Raw genomic sequence first — 10,000 nt, forward strand, 5'->3', positions numbered from 1 at the left:
GGCAACTTTGAAGAGTGAACGTAATAGCATGGGTTTTGATACAATTAGTTCCTATATTGAGCAGTCCGTAATCCAAAACAAACGACCAGAATTGCTGACGTCTATATATGCTCGGTACGTGGATATGTGTGTTGATGTCGATGAGAAGCCACTACAGACCGCGCAATACCTGATGAAGGTGATCATGAAGAAATTTGGCAAACGTTTAAAGGCGCAGTGCCCAGTAGGTAAGAAGTCGGCATAATTTTATACAGCAACGACATGGCCGATGATTCTGTCCGTGTCGTGTACGACTTCGCGGCCACACCAGAAGGTACGGTGACAAAAGCAGCATTAATCCTTCGGCAGCTCATCCAGAATGTACCAAACACAGTTTCCTGATTCTCCAACGTTGAATGATCTACACTCATGTGCAGCAATTCCACCCGAATTACTGTCAACTTTCTTCAGCGTACTATATGGTGGACCAAATCCAGATCGTCACACGGAGAGAGTTAGACGATGCTCCGAGTGAACAAGTCAAGATGCGCTGTTTGTCAAGAAAAAGCACATCGCTCTTGGTATCGCTGTGAATTCAATGTTAGGAAGCAAACAGCTCGTTACCATGCTCAATAGATTTGGGCACTGTCTGAACTACTCAGCTGTTGAAGAACTAGAAACAGCTGTGGGATACGCCATCCATGAAAAAAAACATGTCCCGACGGCACCGCCCGAACCTGCCGATGGGAGTAGCGTTTGATAACTTCGATGAACTGTCAAACACGTTGTCACGGGCAGGCACCTTACATGACACGATGGGAATATTGTACCAGGTTGAAGGCAGCGCATCATGTAATGCAACACCTGATAATCCGCAGTGCGCAACACAGCCATCTTCACAACTGTCGTCACGACAGCGCAAATCAGGAAAGAGAAAACTAGACGTCAGTCAGGTGTCACTTGAGCCATACCGGAAGATACCGAAGATGTCGGTCTTCAGCTACAATGTCACGGATATATGGAATCGGCAAGACGTAAGCAGGAAAGGACGGAAGTTGGATCTTCTTTGGTTCGTGCATCACGCGCTGCAAATCGAGAATATTCCAATGTGGGTTGGTTTCAACTCCAAGTTCTACGTCGCCAACCTTCCAAAACAGGTGGTACGAAACATGGGGAACATCCAGGAGCCGATCACTGCCCTAGCAGTTGTATGGGAGACCATGAAAAGAGCTCAGAAATGCGCCCACGAATGCAATCAGAAATACTCCGTCCTCACGTACGACCTGAATGCAGCCAAACCGGCTCTCCAGAAACAGGTAACGGAGAGTCCCCAGTATGACGACATATTTATAATGCCAAGTGCTTTCCACATTGAGATGGCATTTTTCAAGGCAATTGGCAAGCTCATTGCAGAATCCGGTGGACCGAAGAGGCTGACAGAATGTGGTGTACTTGCACCAGGATCGTTGAGAGGATTCTTAGATGGAAAACACTTCAATAGGTGCAAGCGCCTACATTCGATCCTCGCCCTCGCGTTCGAAATGCAACACTTCAATGCATTCCTGGCCACATATGAGTCCAACGTTGAGATCAGGGACATGTTTCAAGAATTTGGGTTCACCCCAGGAACGAATATATCCCAGGAAATTGAATTCTCCAATCTGTTCAAAAACTGTGCAGAGTCATATGGCCGCTTCACTGAGCAGACGCGACTGGGAGCGCATGGTGCCACCGCACAGTTCTGGCTGATGTATGTCGCATACATACAGGCTTACCATGACCTCAAACGCGCAATCAGGAGTAACGACATCGATCTGTTCACATACACACTCATGGAAGTCATAGCATTATTCTTCGTGACAAATCATGTCAATTACTCCCGTTGGCTCTCCAAATTCCAATTGGACCGGCTCAACATTGATGAGATGCATCCCGGGCTTCGTGACATCCTGAAGGCAGGCGTGTTCACTGTGAGAAGGACTGACCGTCCATTCAGTCGATGTCCGGTGGACCTAACCCTCAAACATACTGTTAACGCCAACGCTGCATCGTGGATGACGGGGTTATCATCCACCACCAACAACTTCAGTGCCAGGTTGCGGTGGATGATAACGAAGTCGGCCCGGGCTGCATGCATCGCCACAGTTTGGGAAATGGTTGGAATTGCAGTTCATGAAGACGCAACAGCCGAGTTGAAACCTGCATGCATGAAACGAGATTGTGGCGACCTACGTAAGGCCCTGCAACAGATCACAGATACATGCAATCCGTTCGAACCATCCACCGCCAGTACCTCTCCAACACTGTACAACATTTGCACTGGGAAAGCTGCCGACGCCGCCGTGCGAGAGTGCTTACTTGGTGTTCCTCGCCGAGGCAAACAACTACACAGGGAGTTTGTCGAGGTATGCCAGAGTGACCCCAAGCGATTTGAACAACCAATCAAGAGGGTGAAAGTCAGCTCATTCAAAGAGGCATGCGTGAAGAACAAGCGGGCTTCTGACAAGAAGATCGCTGCCCTGCAATGCACACGAAACCTCACTGGTCGTCTGGCTGTGGTCGCATCGAGAAAGAAAATGGACCTCAAACATGTCTTCCCCTACCCACTAACACCTGTCCTACGAGGATTTTGTGAAGGCGATGGTACAATGGCGAAAACATCCAAATGTATGCTGTCGCAGAGTCTGGAATCGAGAGTTGACAAGTCCTCACCTAAAAGTGTAAGTGCAGCTGTAGTAGATGGGAACTATCGACTTCACACCCTCCCACCGAACTTGCCAGCCACCTACGGGGGACTCGCTACTTCGAACCTCACTCAAGCAGTTTCACTCTCCCCACAACGCGTCGACCTCGTCTTTGACGCGTACACAACACCTTCTATCAAGTGCCATGAACGGTGTCGCAGAGGCGCGACAAACAGAGAATACATCATTACAGAAGCGGATCAACGGCGTCCAAACATGAATGAAGCGCTTCAGTCGATATCCTTCAAGCAGCAGCTTCCGTCGTTCCAAGCCACTGAATGGCGAAACCCCCAGTACGCATGTATCATCGGCAACCTCGATATCTACCTTGGCCATCAGCAGGAATGTTTCTACTTCTTGTGAGAGATGGAGAAGTCAACAGGGAACTGGTCAATGAATTGGCCACCAACCACGACGAGGCGGACACGCGTATTGCCCTGCATGTCAAATCGATCGACACCGACGGAGCCAATCACATTGTCATCCGGGCATCCGATACCGACGTTGCCATCATTCGCCTCTTCCACAGCGCGAAGTTCGAAGCAAGGATCTGGATGGACACAGGAACCGGGAACAAACGTCGGTATGTCGCGATCACTGCCATAGCCGCCTCTCTGGGACGGGACATGTGTGCTGCACTCCCGACCTGCGTACCTTCATGGGTAGCGACTTTACATCCGCATTCATGAGGAAAGATAAAGCAAGGCCACTGGCAATAGTTGAGAAGAATCATGAGTACCAGGGGGAGTTTCGTCAACTCGCTGAATGTCCATGTGTGAGCACGTCTACATGTAAAACGCTGCAAGACTTCACATGCGAGCTCTATGGTGCCAGGAAGAGGGTGGCCCTCAACGACTTCCGCTACCAAAAGTTCGAGAAGGCCTTCGGACCAAAGGCAAACTCCCCGAATCCGCTCCACAAGTTGGCTGGCATAGACGGGAACAGCCTTCCCCCATGCGAATCTGAGATCAAAATGCATACACACGGGGCGGCAATCGTAGCAAGGATGTGGGGCGGAGCCACCAATGCTCGAATCCAGATTCCCCCGACAGCCGAGGATGGTTGGGCAGTGGCAGACGACGGGCAATCCTACGATGTCGTGTGGTTTGAAGGGCCACAGATGCCGGACACGTTGGTGGCCGACGTGGACGTCGAGAGCGACAACGAGACGGACGATCTGGTGCAATCGTCAGATGACGAGATGATGTTCGATGACGAACATGACATGACGTAATAAATAGGACGAACACGACATGACGTAATAAACATGACGAACACGATATGACGTACTAAAACATGACGAACACGACGTGACGTAATAAACATGACTAACACGATATGACGTACTAAAACATGACGAACATGACATGACGTAATTTGGGCCACACCTGAGGTTTGGTTGGATGACCTTGTAGATTGCTGGGGTTCGGAGTTCGGAGGAAACGAAGGAGGAATTAGGAGAAAATGAATTTGTCGAGTTTAAATTGTTTCTCAGTTTATACAAATATGATCTGATATGCTATGTTTTGTTCATGTCTCGCCTGCTGTGGAATCCCGCCCTTGGCAATTCGCCGACCGATTGACCGCAAAGACCCCTGGAGGAAAAAAAACCCTTAGGTAACTGACAAGCAACGATTTCAAACACTAGAACGTCAATATTTGTAACTCCCGCACGAGCTCTTTGACCCGTTCTTAAGCACGGAACGCACTATAAGAATCGTTCTTAAGCACTTGATTGTGTTTAGCGTCACTGTGCTCTACACTTTGGCACTTGTTTTAATCTTGCACTGAAAATTATGATTAAAAGTGCTAATTGACGCTAATTAATGGTGTTCTCAATTGGATATGCACCATGGATTTTGTTCTTAAGTAGCTGATTTATAATCAGTACATGATTATCTGTCGATCCATGCTTGAATTGCGCTTGCACTCAAAATTATGATTAAACTCTCTCATACATCATGTGGTGACCCCACGGTGACCTTTGACCCGTTCTTAAGCACGCAACGCACCATAAGAATCGTTCTTAAGCACTTGATTGCGTTTTGCGTCACTGTGCTCTACACTTTGGCACTTGTTTTAACCTTGCACTGAAAATTATGATTAAAAGTGCTAATTGATGCTAATTAATGGTGTTCTTAATTGGATATGCACCATAGATTTTGTTCTTAAGTAGCTGATTTATAATCAGTACATAATTATCTGTCGATCCATGCTTGAATTGCGCTTGCACTCGAAATTTATGATTAAAAGTGATTTTTCTGCTCATCCAGGTGGCACTGACAACCAAACGCACCATACGCGACACGTAAGAATCTCCTTCCCAGACTCTCACGGGTCCCATGGGCACATCCCGCACTCCAAACCTTTTGCACCAAAAATTATGAATAACCCTCAGTGGGCTCCCAGACTATGTGGAGAGGCACCGACAAGCCCTGGGTGCAACACTCATGCCAATCAACATACACAGGGGACTCAATGTGCTCCTGCTGGTGGCCCCAATTTTTGGCCTGGATGCTACATTGAAATGTTTATTCCAGAAGGCATTGACCACGACTCTTATGTTGCTATTGAGCACGATCCCAACTCCCCTTGTACCAGCTCGCTGCCTCCTGCACTATTTTGGCCTGAGCCTTGCCTTGTTCACTCTATGGCTGATCAGATCAGAATTTCCAACACCAATGACCTCCCTATAAAGCTCGGTAAACACTTTATCACTACGGTCATTAAGCAGACAACTTTGAGCCCCTCGGACATGGTGGCAGTTTCCTTTGAAGCCGACATCCTTAAATACTACTGCCAATTGATCTATGTTCTTCGGGAGACTGCCACTTCCTTCACCACCACCTGTTTTATCAACACCGAGCGTGAAGCGACACTATTCAATGCCCCGTTTCTGGTTCCACTATAACTGTGCGCGCTGATCCTGCTCTTGAATTCAAAACCATGGCCAACTCGATGGGCACTCAAAAGAGCGCATACCTCCATCAGGCTGATTAGTTTACATTTTGTATCCCACTGATTGGCCAGATCTGGATTCGGATCCGGATTCGGACCTGAACCAAAATTTAATCACCTTGTTCTTGTCACCGAACCAACGAATCCACCAAGTTTCGTCCGAATCCATCGACAACTTTTGGAGATATCCTTCTATATGTCGTTTTTGGACTTATATATCTCTCGTTGGTGAAAAATCAATTTAAAAAAATTCTCGGATTCAGATTCCGGATTCAGATCTTCACCAAAATCTAATCATTTCTTTCTTGTCACACCCAAGCTCTCCACCAAACTTCGGCCAAATCAGTCCACAACTTTTTTGAGATATTTTGTTCACAAGCAAACAAACAGACAGGCAGACATGGGTGAAAACATAGCCTCCATCCACCTTTGGTGGTGGAGGTAATAATTCCACGCTGGGTGGTCTCGGTATCTCCATAGAAATTGGCCAAATCAAGAACGCCAATAAGAATCTGGTGGCCAAATGAGCTATTGAGGAGCTGTGGGAGGAGTTACAACACAAAATCCTGAGGGTGAGGCTGTTACATCGAGGGTGTGATTTGTTAAATTTCCAATGTGGGGGGGATAAAATTGACAGACATCATAATTTTGTTTGTTTGTTAATTTTTTGTTATTTCTGACTTTTACAACTTTACAAGATATATACTGCACATAGCAATATCGACATGAAGCTTAAAAGTCACATGACGGTTAAAAAAATATCCCCGTGTGGGACTGACGGTTATTTACCCAACAGGTGGGGTTAAAATACGGGATTGGGCGAAACCCCCCTTTACAGCCTCTTAAGGGGAAAATTAGCCAATTCAACTTGTACTCCAAATCGACTTTTTGGCTGAAAAATATGGGAAATGTATGTGGATAAGAGTAAGTTGTCCATCTCGTAAACTTGGTGTTGGCTTCATGGTTGGGGTGGTGGGCTTGGGATCCTCGGATCCTGAGTTCAAATCCCACTCAGCTGTTGAATCAATACCAGGTGGGGTTGATTCAGCCTGTCATCCTTCTGAGGTCATCAAAATGAGTACCAGTTTGCATGGGATGATTGAGCGATTTGAGTATCCTGTGTTGGAATGGCGACCCGTCCAAGATTGTGCCCATAGCCCAGGAGACTGCTTCGGCAGCACTGATGCTCTGTACAGAGTATGCTCCCGATGGATGGATAGGAGGTGGATCTTCATCCTGATGGGGATGCACAACCCCAGGAGAATTTACCGTTCTGATGGATTGTGCCAAATTTGCTCCATATTGGTCATGCAGTTTGTGAGGAAAATGTTTTCGTAAATATGAGGGATGAAGGAAGGAAGGCTGTGGCCTCCATTCCAGGTGAGATTCGGCCATATAGAGTGCAATTTAAGGTGAGGGCATCGTCATGATGCCGCATGGCCAGTTTGGTCTGGATCCAGTAGTCGGTTTCGGAGAGGACGATTTCTGATAAAATAATATTTGGGGTAAAACTCTGCTTTTGCCCTCTTTATAGAGTGCGTGGAGCACAACCCCATGAGACATTGCTGTCCTGGTGCATGGTACCAAATTTAGTCCACATCGGTCGGGTCGTTGGTGAGGAGCTGATTTAGTCAAATGTTAACGGGTACAAGTAAGTACGTATGTATGTGTGACCGGACACCGGGACTCCATTGCATTTTTAAAATCGTGTTTACCACGATGTCCTGCTGATCTTGTACTGTTTGTGTGATAGAAGAAGCTTTTTAAAATTGGTTTATGTTGAAGAAGAATGCAGTATACATTTATCATTTTGAAATGTCAGGCGTTAAAATCTAAAGGGGGAGCAATTTCAAGCGCATTGCTGGGGATTAAAAAACAAACACCAAAGCCAGGGAAAATCCCCCCCCCCTCCCATCCATCCCCCCATCCCCTGTCAAATCACACCCTGGTTACATCTCTTACCCTCACCATTGTGACATCCTGCCTGAACTCCCGCATACGCAATTGTGGCCTACCTGCCCACGAGGTGTTCTACCAACGTGACCAGTTCACCAACTTGCCCCTACCTCTGGATGACCGCACGCACATTGAACAACAGCACGTGCTGCGTAATGAGAATAATGGTCCCAGCAATTGTGCAAATTCGCAAGGTGGAAGCCTGTTACCTTATGCTGCAATCTCCTTTGGTGACCTTGTTTACCTCGCTGTGGAATGTGACAAGTCCTGGGCACAAACCCATTATCTTGTTGCATCGCTGCACCACCCTTGGAGCTGCGTCCGTAAAGCATGGGTCACATTTGCTCTACGGCTAGGATACGGCAGCTGTACCCCCCCCCCCTGAATTGACAGAAACATGCGGTGGCCGCAGAGTTTCTGAGGTGGCCTCAGGGTGGCTCGACGCCGTATGGCTATCTTCTACAGGCCGTAGGGGTCTCCGTAGGATTAAAGCGTGGAGTTATAACTTTTTTAATTTCTAGGTTGGCCGTAGAAATTCGACAAGCCGTAGCCATGACGTACATGTTCCACGTCGACCGTACGTAGGGTGTACGGTGGGCTTGCGTTATTCGTGCGGCTGCCGTAGGCTCTTATCAATGAAAAATGAATTTTGCCAACCCCCCAAAAATTACAAAAAAAAACAAAAGAACATTACGTTTGCCTTAGGCCCCCCCCCCCCTGCGGTCGCCTTGCGGGCACCTTGAGGCTACCTTGCGTCTGCCTTGAAAATTATATGGCAGCCGCAGGGACGCCCTTAGGTCACCGTGCGACATCAAATCAAAGACCGTACGGCACCCCCATGTTTTCGGTACCCACAATTTCTAAATACCCCGTGCGGCTACCCGAAAAATAAAAACATATGACTGCTACATGGTGTGACCGTGGAAATACTGCGGCCACCCTATAATTGCTAGTGGCCGTAGTTTTTTTCGACCCTACGGCCGCCGAGCCAAATGGGACTGAAGCATAAGTCCACAGGCAATCAGCTGCATTCAACCACCTCCAAGATTCGTCTCAACGAATGTTATCGGGTTCCGACTTGCATCCATCTGACTTGCATCCCTGCTGGCACATTCTGCCATTCCCATTACTCTGAGTTTGATTGTGACCAAGAGTATACCAGAGATCATGGGACACAACCACCCCCAATATCACCACCTGTACCGCTCTAGTTCCTGGAGGTCCCTTCAGAAATTGCCACAACCATACAACCTGATGTGGATCACTGCCTTCCACCATCCAGCTCCTGCTCATCGAAGTCCTTCTCCGAGTCCATCGACTGCCATCCACAACTCGATGTTGTTCATCCACACATCGACAGTTGGCCCTCAGCTGTCTCCCTGCTTCCTACCTACATACAGTAGGTCCACTCACGCTCCGTGACCTCCAAACTATCTACACAATTCCGTCTTGTCCTGATTGTATTGAGATCGCATAAACCCATATCTGTATTTTTTATTTGTCAGTTATTGCACATTAATTGTTTATTAACGCCTCCACATGTGATACCTTTTCCCTGGGTTTGTTTCCACATTATTGGTGATTTTCATTCGGTTTAATCTTCATATGTTGTTGATGTCTGCATGCTATACACTACCAACTCATGACGTCCATCAGTGCAAAATATGATCTCGCCATTATATATGTTAGTTGAGTTCACTGCAGCTAGGTGTCGCTGTTGGCACTGTGCTCCCTGCTTCCCGACTGACTTCATCGTGTATGTACCACTCCTTGAATATACTTGGGTTGTGCTACCAATCTTCGTTAATGTTCCCAGCTGTTCCTCTTACCTATTGGCACTAAATGCTCCCTCCCTCCACCATGTTTAGGATCGTTACTTAAAAGGAGGCATAACACAGTAAAACTTCACTCCCCCTCGTGGGCTTATCTACAAACTGGGTTAAAAAGCAATCCTGGACTACATCTCGAAAATACTCATCCGCTCTGCCCTTTCCCTGTTCCTGGACCCAATCTGTCCCTGGCAAGTTAAAATCCCCCATAATCATTACTCTTCCCTTACCACATGCCCTTTTGAATTCTTCACGTATTCCTCCTTCCTCCTCTTCTTTCACGCCCCAAGCCTGATGAAAGCATCCTACCAGTATCTTACTGTTGTTACAATCTCTAATCTCTACCCACACAGAATCCTCAACATTTATTCCCTCCTGAATGTCTCCCCTTTCTCTTGATGCAATGCTGTCCTTTACCCAGTTTGCTACTCCTCCTCCTATCCTCTCCTTCCGATCACACCGATACACCTTGTCGCCTTCTAATCCTGTCCTCCAGTTACTCTCCTCCTAAAACCATGTCTCACTGCAACGATA

Source organism: Eptatretus burgeri, chromosome 10, assembly GCF_056783735.1.
Source record: "Eptatretus burgeri isolate ZD-2024b chromosome 10, Ebu_testis_v1, whole genome shotgun sequence".
Taxonomy (NCBI): Eukaryota; Metazoa; Chordata; class Myxini; order Myxiniformes; family Myxinidae; genus Eptatretus; species Eptatretus burgeri.